Source organism: Lactuca virosa, chromosome 7 (genome assembly GCF_052849685.1).
Source record: "Lactuca virosa cultivar CGN04683 chromosome 7, Lactuca_virosa_CGN04683_v6, whole genome shotgun sequence".
NCBI lineage: Eukaryota > Viridiplantae > Streptophyta > Magnoliopsida > Asterales > Asteraceae > Lactuca > Lactuca virosa.
The window spans coordinates 224,307,285-224,321,999 of NC_136432.1; positions in this window are offsets into that span (position 1 = coordinate 224,307,285).

Genomic DNA, 14,715 nt, shown 5'->3' on the forward strand with positions numbered 1-14,715 from the left:
GTTTATAAGCAACTATATGAAAGGAAACACCTTCCGGGACTAGAAAACACTTTGACCAAGTGTTGGAATCACATGTGATTCATCAAAGGAGAGTGGAATGGTACTATCATGAGTTTACTACCATGGGTTTACGGCCAAAGGGATTTTACGGCCGTAAACTCATGGTCAAACATGCATAAGTGTGTGTTTGAAGGCTAGGGAAGTTTTAGGGACTTTTGCTCTACACAAGGATGAGAAAGACCAACTCAATGGAGGCTTTTGATGAGTTTACGGCCCAAAGGAGTTTACAGCCGTAAACTCATGGTCATTATGCATTTGAGAGTAGTTTTAGGTCCTATTCCCATCAATGAAGGGTTCTAGGTCACAAGCTTTGCATCTAGGAGGGTTTATGGCCAAAATGGTACCCTTAAAGGGGTTTACGGCCATGGGAGATGGCTTGGCCGTAAACTCCTTTTGTTCTTGTGTTTTTGATGTTTTCAAGGCTCTAAGCATGAGTCCTAACTAGATATCAAGTGTAGGGAAGAGTACTTACGATATAGAGGCTTGAAATGGTTGATTTTGGCCAAGAACACTAGTGTGTGTTCTTGGTGTTCTTGGTGTTTCTTGAAGATCTAAGAAAAGTTGATTTCTATGGATGAAATCAATGGATGAAGCTAGATTAAGAGATGTATCAACTAATCAAGGAAGAACACTTACAACTTTTGAAGATCTAGGATGAAAATCGGGATGATAGTTGAGAGAGAAATGGAGTGTTCTTGAGTTGGAAATGAGATAATGAATGAAAAGTGAAGGAAATGAGTCCTTAAGGGGGAGTTTACGGCCCACCTTGAGTTTATGGCCGTAAACTCAAGTGTTGTGGCCGTGAACTCTTTTTGATGAGGGTAAGGCTTGATTTGTTGAACAGTGTCTCTAGCAGGTACATTCTAACACTCATTCCTTAAGTGTACTAGGCTCAAAACTCCTTAGAATGACCTTTAACCAAGCTAGAACTCATTACCAATGAGTCTGACACTCAGTTGAGTTGACTGACTGAGCTTTCAAAGCAAAAACATTTCGGGTTGTCACTCAAATGATCTTGTTGATATTGTAAATAAGACCTTGACCAAAATCGAACAAATGTAAATTTGGAAAAGAACTGAGAATTCAACATCTAACTCTCAAACTAATTTTGCTGATATTGAAGATAATTCTGATAATATCAGTGAAATTGAGGAGGAGGAAGTTGTTGACTGTTCGAAGTTATTTGTCATTAATGTCACTTCAATGGCTAAGGGTAAAGAAATCTATAATGATTCTTCAGTTAAAATTGACACTGACCAACCCTCAACTTCGAAAGTTCATGACTATAACCGTGTAATTATCGAAGACAGTCAGACAGACAACGATGACGAAGCGGAATCAGATGAAACAATCATTCCAAGGGTTGTGGTGGATCAAGTTTATGAGGAATCGGAAAAGTTCGAAAAATTAATGAAGGAAAAAGGTCGTCATTATCTTGAATCGAATTCGGTGGTTTATCCAAACTTAAAATGCACCGATAACATGGTGTTTCCAAATCAAGTGTTTGTTACGACGGGAAATGGATAAAAAGTCAATCCTAAGATTATCAAAATTGTTGTTGAGGACAACAAAGAAGCAACAAAAGAAGGATTTTTCTCTAATCAAAGCACTATCGAAAACAACATAAATAAAAACTCATCCATTTTACAACCACAAAAACCAAAAAGAGTTTGGGAAGTTAAGAAAGTAAAAGTTAATGAAGATAAACTTTCAACTGAATCAGTTTCTAAAGATCAAGTCACAAAAAATCAAAGTTTCAAAGAACAAATTGAAAAGATTTCAAAAGAAAATGGGATTTCAATGACAAAAGCAAGAAAGAAGGTTTATTGGGAAAATGTTGAGTCTCGAAAGAAACAAAATGTTTTGTTAACAAAACCGTCTGAAAAGAATGAGTCTAAGCCTGTTCAGACATCTCCTCAAAACAAATCTTGTATTAAGAAAACACCCGCTCAACCACAAAAAAAATTGTCAAAAAGTTCATCACAAGCTTCGAATTCAATTCCAAAACCAAATTTTCAAAAACCAAGACATGCGAATTTTCTGAAAAATCAACAATCAAAGAATTTTGCTCCTAATCATCAAACAAAAGGTTTTCACAAAATCATTTTCAAAGAAATGGTGTTCAATCGTATGAATAAAGGAGTTTTCCTCAATTTTCCAATCAAAGACGATTTTCGAATACAAAATAAGTTTTTCAACGAACAAATGTTGGTTATCATAAACATTATCAAAATCTTTTTCAACCACATGAAAAACCGGTGTTTTCAAATCAACGTTTTGAAAAGTTGGAAGTAAATGGAAAGGAAAATGCATCATTCAAACCCAAACAACCTCATTTTCCCAACCCTCCTTTGAAGCAGAAAAGTAAAGCTATGTTTACCAAAGGCAAATCAGATGTCAAGAACATTAATCACTAGTTGGAGGGGAAAGGCAAACTTTATCAGTTTGGGAAGTTTTCACAGGAAGAAATCAAGCATGCTTACGAGAGCTACTTGAATGAATCTTCGAATAAAAGTTCTTCATCCAAGGAGTTGAATCCTTTCGTTCGACAATGGAGACTTGTTCCAAAGGCGAAGGTTGAAGTAAAACAAACTAAGAAGGAAAAAGGGAAAGTCGGTGTTGAATTTAAACCATCGAATGATTTTATTTCAGTACCTTTGACTAACGAAGTGGACTTTATTGATAGTTTGAAATCGAAAGTTCGTAATTGGGTGTTAGGATCTTCATTTCATCATGCATTCTGTTCAAATAACCAAGGACCCAAACAGTCTTGGGGACCTAAATTCTTTCACTGATTGCAGGTTTTAAGTGACGAGCAATATGATGAAAAATGGTACATCTATAGTGGTTGCTCTCGTCACATGACAGGTCGAAAGGAAAACTTGCGAGATTATGGAAGTCTGGAAAATGTTGGTGTGGTGAAGTTTGGCAATAACCAAAAATGTCACGTCAAAGGTTATGGGAAGGTCACAAATTGGAAGTTTACTGTGAATCGGGTAGCATATGTAAGACTACGGGGTAGCCATAGCACTCACTAGGAATAAACTAGAAGAAAAGAAGGGTTTAGTAGAATCTCTAGGTTTAAGGATTACTAATCTTTTGATAGATAGAGACTATATTCGAATGGACAATATTATGCTTGTAAAACAAAAAAATATCTATTGTAATATTGCTAGAAGGTTGTATGCGAAATTAACTAAACTTTATCATTCGGTAGAGATTTGTAATGAACGGCATCGAAAGCTACTTCCTTTTCTTACTTTTAAAAGAGAACAGATAGACAAAACCACATATGACTGTGAAAGCAAGATAATAAATTATGATAAAATTCCAAATGATTCTTATGCATATGGTATTGTAAATATTAATGAATGTTTGAATGTTGATGATCTTGTGAAAATTGTGAATGAGACCTTAACCAAAAATGAACAAGTCAAGATTTTGAACATGACTGAGAAGTCGACACTTGGTTCTCAATAAAATTTTGATGATATTGAAGATAATTCTGATAATGTCAGTGAAATTGAGGAAGAAGAATGTGTCAATTGATCACAATTGTTTGTCATTAATGTCAACTCAATGGCTAAAGGCAAAGAATATAACGATTCGGTGTCAAAATTAAACAATGGTCAATCTTCGACATCCAAAACCTGTGATTCTCATGATTATGTTGTGGTTGAGAATTATGTGAGTTATGAGGACGAAGTTTCGAATAAGAAACCAATTCCAAGAATTGTGGTAGATCAAGTCTTTGAAGATTCAAAGGAGTACACGAAAGTGTTGGAAGATAAATGAAAACATTATCTTGAATCAAATGTAGTGGTTTATCCTAGGTTCAAGGATTCAGAAGATGTTGTATTTCCAAATCAAGTATTTTATAACAAAGGAAATGGTGTTAATGTTGCTCCTAAATTGAACAAGTTAGTAAATGAAGACAATGTGAGTGTGACAAAATAAGGATTTTATTCAAATCAAAACACAGTCGAAAATTGTTTGAAAAAAAACTCAAAAAGTTTTCGACAACAAAATAAAACAAAACGTGTTTGGGCTATGAAAACAGAAAAATCTGTTGTTGATAATAAAACAAAGAAAATTTTGTTGAGTCTTTACCTAATAATCCAAAACATCAAAAGGTGAAAACACAAACTTTCAAAAGAGAAGTAGAGAATTTGGCTTCTGATAAAGGAATTTCGAAATCAAAAGCACAAAATAAAGCCTATTGGAAAAATGAAAATGTTTTCCACAAACAAAAGGTTTTTAAACAAAAATCTCCTAAAACTGCAAAGAAGTTTTCACAAAATGCAAAGAATTTTCAAAAACAAAATGATTTTCAAAGGAGTCGATATCTTGTCCAAAATAACATTTGACAAAATGGTCTACAAAGAAATTTTCAAAACCATGGACAAATAAGTTTTGGTCAAAATCAAAACGTTTTTCAACAAAATGGTGTTGGTTATCAAAACCGATATCATAATCGTTTTCCAAATCATTCACAAATGTCAGTTCCCAAAAGACAATTCGAAAAATTGGAGGTTAAAGGAAGGAAGAATGAGCCTTTTAAACCTAAAAATCCAAATTTTCCAAATCTTGATTCGAAATATAAGATGAAAGCTTCATTCACAAAAAGCAGAGGTGACGTAAGGAACATCAATCATTGGCTTGAAGGAACAGGAAAACAATAGCAATCACAAAAGTATTCTCAATAGAAATTCGAAATGCTTACGAGAAGTACTTTAATGATTCAATGAATGAAAGTACTTCATCTCCAGAGTCTACACCAATGGTGCGAAAGTGGAAAGAAATTCCAAAGAAGAAAATTGATGTTTTTTAGAAAATGGATGAAAAAGAGAAAATCAAAGTTGAACCTTCCCCATTATATGATTATATTTCGGTGCCTAAAGCAAATAAAGTTGACTTAATTGACAATTTCAAATCGTAAATTCGTAATTTGGTTTCAAGTTCTTCATTGCACAGTGTGTTTCAAACTAATGTCCAATGACCCAAAAGGTCTTAGGGACCTAAATTCTTCTAACTGATCGCAGGTATTATGTGACGAGCAATATGATGAAAAATGGTACATCGATAATGGATGCTCGTGTCACATGACTAGGAGGAAGGAAAATTTGAGATATTTTCGAAAGTAGGATAATGTTGGTGTTGTAGAGTTTGAAAATATTCAAAAATGTAAATTCAAAGGTTATGGAAAAGTAATATGTGGAACATTCACAGTGAATCGAGTCGCTTATTTTGAAGGTTCAAAGCACAATTTGATTAGTGTTTCATAACTAGTTGTTGGAATAGGAAATCAAGTTCTTTTTTTATGAAGAAGGAAGTATAATCGCAAACAAGGAAATTAATGAGATCCTATTGAAGTCGAAATGAAAGGTAGACATGTTCACTATTGACTTGAAACCAATTATGGGCATTCCCTCAGTGTGTTTGCTATCGAAAGCATCCTTGGATCTCATCTGGTTATGGCATAGACATCTTTCTCATTTTAACTTCAAAAATTTAGATAAACTTGTTCTCAATGATCTTGTTTGTGGTTTACCTGTTTTGAAATTTGACAATGATTCTTTGTGTGCTGCATGTGAACATGGAAAACAACATTGTCAAGGTCATTCGATCATAATTGATTCAAAAATCATTGAACCTTTGGAACTTCTTCACATTGACTTGTGTGGACCTTCAACTGTTGAGTCTCTCAATAAGAAGAAGTACATACTAGTTATTGTTGATGATTTTTCAAGGTTTACTTGGGTTTTCTTTCTTCGACAGAAATCTGAAACTGCTCAAGTGATGATTGATTTTATCAAGAACATAGAATTGAGCTTAAAAAAGAAAGTTTGAAAGATAAAGAGTGATAATGGAACGAAGTTCAAAAATCAAATTTTAGATTCATTTTTTACTGAACTGGGCATTTCTCATAATTTTTCGTCTCCATGCACACTGCAACAAAATGGTTTTGTTGAAAGAAGAGCGGCGAGAACAATGCTTACATATGAGAATCTACCACAATACTTTTGGGCAGAGGCGGTTTCGACTACTTGCTTTACGCAAAATCGTTCTTTTATTCATCTTCGTTTTAACATCGCACCTTATGAAATTATAAACAAAAGGAAACCCAATTTTAAAATTTTTTCATGTTTTTTGATGCAGATGTTTCATCATGAATCTCAAGGATAATCTTTCCAAATTTCAATCGAAAGCTGATGATGGAATTTCCCTGGGATATTCTCAAAATTCTGTAGCCTATATGGTGTTGAACAAACGAACAAGGAAGCTAGAAGAAACATTCAATCTCACATTTGATGATCATTTTGTCAAGAGAGTTGAACAGTCATTAATTCAAAAACCAATTATTGTTGAATCTGAGCAAATGAATACTTTTGATATTGATCTTGATCTGATTTTTGGCATTCCTGACAGGACTATCAATGCTAGAATAAATGCTGAAGATAATCGAATTCCTGAAGAATCAAAACATTTTGATGATTCGACAATTTCAATTGAATAAAATGATGCTCAATCTTCATCAACCTCGAGAGTTAATATCGAAAGAATGCAAGTTTCGATTGATGATCAAGTGGAGGGGGAGCACTTGATTTCATCCCTTCATAACGAGAGACAAGATTCTCATGTTGAGGGGGAGCACAAGCCTCACAATGCTGATGTTGAAGGCGAGCACTTGCCTAACCATACTGATCTCGAGGGGGAAAATCACACTACAAATCCATTGGTCGAGGGGGATCCATGTGGATCGAATCATGATGAAGGTAATATTCCAAATAATGAGTTTCAAGATGTAACTGATAATATCTCAATTAGTGGAGAAGTTTCGGATGCTGATGACATCTTTGAAGATGCACCTTTAGACTTTGATCCTACATATCTACCGATGGACAAATGGACAAGAGATCATCCGAAAGACCAGATTCTTGGTGATCAAAAATCTGGTGTCTTAACACGAACCCAAATTCGAGCCAAAAATGAGGTGTTAAATGTTCATCAATAATTCTGTATGTTTAATGTTTTTATTTCGAAATTAGAACCAAAAATAGTAAATACTGCATTAGAACATCTTGATTGGGTTGTTGTAATGCAATCCAAACTTGCTGAATTTGAACAAAACAAGGTTTGGAGATTGGTTCCTAAACCCGAAGATGTTTCAACAATTGGTCTGAAATGGATTTTTAAGAACAGAACTGACAAAGAAGGCAATATTGTAAGAAACAAAGCAAGGCTAGTCGTAAAAGGTTATTCTCAACAAGAATGTACTGATTATGATGACATCCTTGCCCCGGTTGCAAGACTCGAGGCGGTACGCATTTTTCTAGCTTATGCAGCTCATAAGGACTTCGATGTCTACCAGATGGATGTAAAATGTGCATTCCTCAATGGTGTTCTGGGTGAAACGATGTATGTAGATCAACCTCCATATTTCGTTAACGATAAGTATCCTAATCACTGTTATATTTTAGACAAAACAGTATATGGGTAGAAACAAGCACCTCGTGCCTGGTATGCAACTCTAAATTTTTTTTTGAAAATCACTAAATTTAAATAAGGATCAGTTGATCCTACTTTATTTCGAAAGAAAGTAGGGTATCATCTGATGCTCATTCAAATTTATGTCGATGACATTATCTTTGGTTCGAATAATCCTTCACTATCTAAGGAATTTGAGGAATTAATGAAAAGTCAATTCGAAATGAGCATGATGAGTAAAATTAATAACTTTTTGGGTTTAAATATTCGTCAGAGCAAGGAAGGAATCTTTATCAATCAAGAGAAATATACTCGAAACTTGCTTGACATGTTTGGCATGAAGAATAACACGAAAGTCAAAGTACCTATGGTTGTTGGCACGCGCTTAAGTCCTTCATTGGATAAGCATGTTATGGATCTCACGACGTATAGGAGCATGATTGGTTCACTTTTGTATTTAACTGCAAGTCGACCAGATATTATGTTTGTTGTATGTAACTGTGCCAGGTACCAATCGAATCTCAAAGAACCCCATCTTACTGCAGTCAAGAATCTCTTTCGATACCTCAAAGGTACAGTTTCGTTAGGATTATGGTATCCTTTGAAGTTATGATTCTTTATCCAAACATTTTCTGATGCAGACCTGGGTAGATGTCAATTGGATCGAAAGAGCACAACTGGAGGGTATCAATTTCTGGACGAGAAACTTGTGATTTGGCAATCAAAAGAGCAAACTTGTGTTTCTATTTCGATAGTTGAGGCAAAATATATCGTTGTTGTTGCGTGCACATCACAAGTGATTTGGATTCAAAGCCAATTATGTGATTATGCAATCAACATGAAGAAAATACCTTTATATTGAGATTCTCAAAGCGCAATTCGCATTTGTCACAATCCGGTCCAACATTCGAAAACAAAACATATTGCTCTTTGTTATCATTTTATCAAAGACCACGTTGAAGATGGAAACATTGAAGTCCATTTTGTCAAAACAATAGATCAACTTGCTGACATTTTCACAAAACATTTAGATGAAAAATCATTCTTAAGGATTTTGAATGGATTGGGAATGATGGATGAAAGCTTTGTTCCACATTCTTTTTGAATTTGAATTAAACATATGTTTTACCTTACTTTCGATTCCTCTTATTACTTTCGATTATTAGGTATAACTTTCATGTGTTTTATTCTATTTCGACTGTTTGTGGTCTGTTTAGAGGTTACTGTTCATGTTAAGCGTTCGACTGGCTTCGCATTCGACTTCCTTTTGAATCGTTCATAATAGGATTTCAATTCGCGTCTGATGGGAGACTTTCGACGTACAAACTACTCTTAAAGACAGTTAGCTTATGGGCTGAAAGTATCTAGGTAACGTTTTAAAGTTCTTTTATTTTTGTTTTTGCTTTTCAAAAATCAAAATTCCAAAAAGATTTTATTTTTTTTGATTTTTCAAAAATTAAAAATCCAAAAATATTTTCATATTTTTGTTTTTGCTTTTTCAAAAATCAAAAACCCAAAAAGATTTTCTTATTTTTAGTTATGCTTTTTCAAAAATAAAAAATCCAAAAAGATTTTCTTATTTTTGTTTTTGCTTTTTCAAAAATCAAAAATCCAAAAAGATTTTCATATTTTTTTTTTGCTTTTTCAAATATCAAAAATCCAAAAAGAGTTTCTTAAAATTTGTTTTTTCTTTGATAAATACAAAAATACAAAAATATTTTCGTTGGAATCTCATTGTAACAACATGATGCTCTTTCGCATGCCACATGAGAATATTCATCAAGGGAATAGGTATTATTCGACAATATGTACTAGTTATGTGTCCTTAGAAGTATGTTGCAGCATGTTGTCCTCAAAGCCTCAAAGATTGTTTGTGTCCAAAGCCTTAATGAAACCTTTCACATGAAAGTTTCTTCCCAATCAGGTTGTATTCACATTAGTCGACGAGCTACCTTACTCTTCTCATGATGAGTTAAGAGTTTTCTGATTGGTCCAAAATTTTAGCAGAGGTACAATGAGTTCTTTCACCAAATATTTTTCACCCAAAATTTCTTTCACGATCACACACTATGACACATAACCAAGAAATCTCTGGTCGAAACCTACCATGATATAATTATGTCACAACTCTGTGTTTATGATCCTGAATCATTTTTCCATGATAAATGTGAAATCCATCAATCTTAAACTTAAATGAATTGACGGCGAACGTTCTTGTTCAAGATTTTCACGAAACATTTGTTTCAAGGTACCATTTTGATATTCAAATTCTCATTTCCATTCGTATTGCGTGATCTTGATAAAATGTTCTAATACCAAGACGTTTATACCCACAACGATCCAGTTTTTCATTTTTTTTTTTGGGATGAGATTTCCGAATGAATATCTTCTCTGAAGTTTTGTTACTTATAATCATCATCACCCATACTTGTTCTTGACGACACTGGTCATCCAAGTAATTTTGAACAAATAAATCACACGTATGTTAAGTTGTGATCTTGTGTAAAATTGAAGCAACCTTCGAAACCAAAAGAAAAAGAAGTCCTTCGATACTCATCAACGAGTATTCGATTGTAATTCACGGGACACTACACAAGCAGTTCTTCATCTCTCTTGATGTCGAATGAAGAGATCTTTGCTCGGGATCAATCTGTTTTCATATCAAAAGGATTTTTGATATCACGATTCTCATTATTTTTTATTATTGCCTCTATCTCATTCTTTGGCACACGAAAGCACTGAAATCCTTGAAGTTTTGGGTATTACCAACTCGAAACTTAGATTTTGCAAAGTCTGACATATGATTTCGCTTCACAATCCCATAAGCGAATGAGCCCTGCCTCTATGCCGACGAATTTGTTCTTTATTGGTAACTAAACTCATGGCATACTCATTTAGGAACGAAACTTGTGATAGTTTTTATCTAATTGGGAAAAGAGAAAGATCTGATGGATGTGACGGTTCAGGATTTTCACGGAAATCAAGGAGCAATGTGATGATCACTTTTATTACGTGGCGATTTTTTTGGTGTTGGTTAAGTAACCAACACACCACGTGGCATTTTCTTATTGGGTACCAGTTCAAATTCAAAAATAACACAAGTTATAAAAGGAAGATGATGATTTCCTTTTCAACTTTCTGCTCTCTGATTAAACCTCAAGAACCCTAACTGTTTACCGCTTCTAAATTATTCAAATTTTCTTACAATGGATGCTTCTCAACGCAATGTTGATAAAACAACCAATGACGAAGATGTGTCACAACCTATGATGAAGATTCAACACACTAATCTTCGTCTAGTTCCCACTCTTGATCAATACGCGGAGGAGTTACAGATGCTTGTTCAAACCCTAAATAACTCTGTATTATCGTATGATCTTTCTGTTTTGTTTGCAATCCCAATGGAATGGTTGTTCGTTGTTGCTTCAACAGCGGTGCTCAACAAAACAACCAAGGTGGTTACATTCCAACTTGCGAATTCAAAATTAAAGAAGTTTACTCGGAAACAGTTTGCACAAATTTTGATACTACCAACTTCAGGTACTTTCTATGAAGTTACAAATGATCAAGTGATTCATATGTTCAACGAAGTGGGACATCAACCTACACTCACTGTAATTAGCCACTTTAATAAGTCCAATTTTCCATGTGTTTAAAGTTTCTTGTTTGGGATTGTTTTAAGATGTTTGACAGATTGAAGCTCTGGACTTGGCAAGGCCAAGCTTGAAGTATACTCAGTTATGGCGTGATTATACTATGGTCTAAATGTCGATTATGCTTCACTTTTATGGGAAGAATTTGGAATTTCAATTTCTCACACGAAGCTAGCAACTAGTGTGTCGAGTGCTTGGTTTTGGGGATTAATTCTAAATGAGATCTATAGTCAGTAGAATATTATGGTTCCACCAGGTGTTGATACTGCAGAATTTCTGACGATGACTGCTCCAATGGTTTCTGTGGATGATGCTAATGTCTTTCCTAATGTTGCTCGAATTCCGGATTCGATGCTCAAACTTGTAACATCCCAAATTTCAAGCCCAAAAATTTCATTTTTAATTAATTAATTCGCAACATAGTTTACCAAAACATTTCCCATGCCATGTCATTTGTAAAAAGAAACATAACAATGTGTCTGAAAATCATATTGTCAAAAGTAAAATAAATCAGAGTACATTCCCAGAAAACTCCATGCGGAAACCATGTGTGTGTGTGATGCGCTGCTACACCGCCGGCTCCTTCCCCTTAGACGAAGAGGTACCTGAAACCAAAACTAAAACTGTAAGCACAAAGCTTACTGATTTCCCCCATCATACCACATACCATACACTCACATAGCATACATACTGCCGGACAATTCTGAGGCTCCCGTCCTACCCATGTCAAGCCATTCTAGGGGTGCTGACCTACCCATGTCAAGCCATTATGGGGTGCTGACCTACCCATGTCAAGCCATTCTGGGGTGCTGACCTACCTATGTCAGGCTATTCTGGGGTGCCGACCTACCCTCCGGTCTCTCAACCGAACACGAGGACTATTTCACCCCTACTGCTAACACATAACATCATATCTCAATCATGCTGTCAGACATATCTGGGGTGTCCGACCTACCCGTTGGTCCTAACGACCGATTCGGGGACTAGTCCCCTCCTACTGATACTATCTCACATAACATAGCAAACTAGCTTAGTCACATATCAAGCAAACCAGCATACTCGCATATCAAGCAATAGCAGACCAGACAATTATCACAAAGACAATCGTCTCAGCTAAACAACTACTAGTGGGCCGGCCTTGGTGCCTTAGATCCACTTCTACTGGAAGGTAACTCACCTCGATGTCGCGTAGTGTCGGAACTGTCCTCGGCGTGAAGGTCGGCTCTCCTCGACTCCTCAATCCCTACACGACAACACTCAAGTCATCAAACAGAACATGCACCCCTAACCAGGGTCAACTCAAGTCCAGTCAAGGTCAATATTGGACAAAGTCAATACCCAGTTGACTTGACTCGCCGAGTTGGTCTACCAACTCGTCGAGTCCATACTTCACTAACCCGATCCAACCCCGACTCTACTCGTCGAGTCTAGCAAGAACTCGACGGGTTCTCCTTCATTCAAACCATCGGGACCATCTTCATCCGACTCGCCGAGTTCATCCTTGAACTCGTCGAGTTCATCTCCCTCATACGAATGTGTCCAGTCTATGACTCGCTGAGTTGTATGAACAACTCGTCGAGTTCATCTTCAAAGATTGGGAGATTGCCTTGGACTCGCCGAGTCTGTTTATCCACTCGTCGAGTCCCATGATTCCCAGGCCCCCTTTTTGCGTCTAAACAACTAAGGGACTTCCTTCCCTAACAACTGGTCCATCCACAGAAAGGATTTTGGTGCTCAATACACACCGACTCGCCGAGTCCCAAGAACGACTCGTCGAGCCCATCCATGACCATTACTATACAGTCGATTTAGATGGGTCTTAACTCATAAAAACCATAGATCTGGTCCCCTAATGTCCATTTTACACGTAAAGTTTCCAACTTGGTGCACATGCAAGGGGTCTTTGGCTCAAAAGGCCATTAAAAGTGATCCACAAGATGCATGGGGCTCTCATGGCCATAAAGTTGGCACCTTTATGCCATGAGACCCTTCCAATGACTCAGATCTGAAGTCAAGACCTCATATAACACTCCACAAATCCGAATATGGATTGGAAAGCCCTAAATGTGCCCAAAACCCAAGTCCAAAGATGAATAAACACATAGAAGACCAAGACAGGGGAATTTTACCTTGATTGAGCTCAAAATGGAACTAGATCCCTGAATCTCTAAGCCCCAACTCGAACTCTCAAGCTTCTTTCTTCTTCTCCAAGCTACACAACCCACCAAATGTACCAAAATGGCCTTAGAACACACAAAAACGGCTAGGGTTTCGATATACAGCTCTCTGGGAGTGATAAGGACAATGGAGGCTGAGATAAAGTGTTTAAATAGGGTACAAACCCTCAAATTTAGGGTTTCACTCAAACAACACCTACTCGTCGAGTCAGTCTCCGACTCGTCGAGTAGGTCACTTAAACTTCCCGCGGATCCCGTCTCTACTCGACGAGTTGGGCCACCAACTCGTCGAGTCCCAGAGGAAATACATACAATTCTTGAATAAAATACATACCAGGAATCAGGTGTTACAAAACTGGTGGGTCCTAAAAATCAGTTGTTGGTGCAATATTTGGCTTCTATTGATTCTTCTAATCCAACTTGGGTTATTCCACCAAAGGTTTCTCAAAAAGGGTAGAAGGAACATCGAAAGGCTCTAAGGCTACAAAGAAGAAGAAACAAGTAGAATAACCATAATTTGTGGAGGAGGAGGTTGTTAAAAAAACCATACCAACGAAAAATGGGATTCTTAAACAAACTAAGAAACCAACTAAGAAACCTTCTGATTCTTTAACCAAGACATCTACTCAAGAGCCAATTGTCGAAAGTGTTGAGCCCAGTGTTGTTGAACCCTCAAATCCTATTTCTTCTAAGGGTGGTACAAAGAAGGTTAGAAAGTTACAATTTACCAGGAGGGGAGTTATTGTTCGTGAAGTTTCGAGTCCTAGATCTCTAACATCAAAGAAGTGTCGAGCTTTAGATGTTGCTCAACATTTAAAGAAGACAAAGCATGATCAAGTTCGTATTCCACTTAAGAACGTGAATGTCAAGACCACAAATGGTAGTGATAACGATAGGTCAGACATTCGAATCGAGGATTATTTTATTGGTTCACCACGAAAGGATACCCCTGTCAAGTCAACTTTTGAGGAGACGAGGATTCCTAGAGTCAATGTAAACGTATCTGATATGGATACAAACATCAATTCGGGTGATCAACAACAAACCAACATCCCTGAGAAGGCTTTAGTCAAACCATCCGGGGTTTCGAATACGGAGTCCGTTCAGGAGGAGGTCGGAACTCCAGCCATCACTGTGAACTTATCTAATAAGGACACAAATATCAACATGGATGAAGAGATGATCAATAACGAATCTACTATCACAAATTCCATTGCAACTTCAACAGCTTTACCACAACCAACATAACCAATTCCTACTTTCGTTCCTGTTTCGACTGTCTCACCAACATTTTTTGGTGTTATGCAAGAACCTATCACCACTATTTTCTCCTCACA